The sequence below is a fragment of the Morus notabilis genome, unplaced genomic scaffold (genome assembly GCF_000414095.1).
Source record: "Morus notabilis unplaced genomic scaffold, ASM41409v2 Scaffold78, whole genome shotgun sequence".
NCBI lineage: Eukaryota > Viridiplantae > Streptophyta > Magnoliopsida > Rosales > Moraceae > Morus > Morus notabilis.
This window is the reverse complement of record NW_010367622.1, coordinates 2,554,732-2,555,877: the sequence shown is the minus strand read 5'-3', so window position 1 is coordinate 2,555,877 and position 1,146 is coordinate 2,554,732.

Below are 1,146 nucleotides of genomic sequence, written 5' to 3'. Positions count from 1 at the left end.
TTTTGAACTTATTTGATAAGTTGTTCAATTTAGAATTCAAATTAATTTAAGTTTGACTTAAATTTAAATTTGAATTTGAATTAAAATTAGACTACAGGATAAATGATGATTTCTCTTCCTTCCCTATCTATAATTGGCGCCACACACAGGGTAAAAACCCTAAGGGGTGGTCGGCCACTTAAGAGATAAGGAGAGGAGATTTTGTTGTTCGAAATTCAAATAGGAGATAAAGATTTGATTCCTTTTTGAAGTTTAACTTCTACTCTTTAAATATGAGAATGATAGAAAATTGTAGAGACAATTTTTGAAATATTTTTTCTGCCCTAATAGAGAGGTGGCCGAAATTCTCATTGAAAGAAAAGAGAGGAAAAATTTTACTCTCAAAAAATTCCACATCGTGCATGTATTGGTGTTTGTAGAAATTCGAGTGTTTCAGAAACCTGTTTTATCTCACGTGTGCCCATACACACGTCTACGTGGAATCAAGGAATTGACGTGGAAGACTTTGGTTTTTTAAACACAAAGATTGGAGCAAGGACTGTTCGTGGTCACTGAACTCATGAATGACTTGCAAAACTTCAAATCCACCAACCAGCGAAGGGGAGGAGAAGCAAATGTTGTTGTTGCAGGAGGCTCTGGTAAAAACAAAAGAAAGAACCAAAACCAAGGGAAAGGGAAAGGGAAGAAAGGAAAGAACAAGAGACCCAAGAAGGCTAAAGGCCCTATCCAGAAACCCAAAGGAAAGTGTTTCCACTGCAATGGCGAAGGGCACTAGAAGAGAAACTGTCACAAGTATCTCGAGGAGCTGAAAAAGAAAAAGGAACAAGGTAAATTAGATTTATTAGTCCTTGAAACATGTTTAGTAGAGGGTGATACCTCGGCCTAGATAATTGATTCGGGAGCAACTAATCATGTTTGTTTTTCTTTGCAGAGTCTTAGTTCTTACCCCGAGTTAGCCGATGGGGACTACACGATGAAAGTAGGCAATGGAGCAAGAGTTTCGGCAAAAGCAGTGGGAGAATTTAGACTTCGTTTTAGGGAAAATAAATTTTTAGTTTTGAACAATGTTTATTTTATTCCAGACATTCGTAGAAATTTGATTTCTGTGGCTAAGTTATTCGAACAATTGTTTAAAGTTTATTTTGA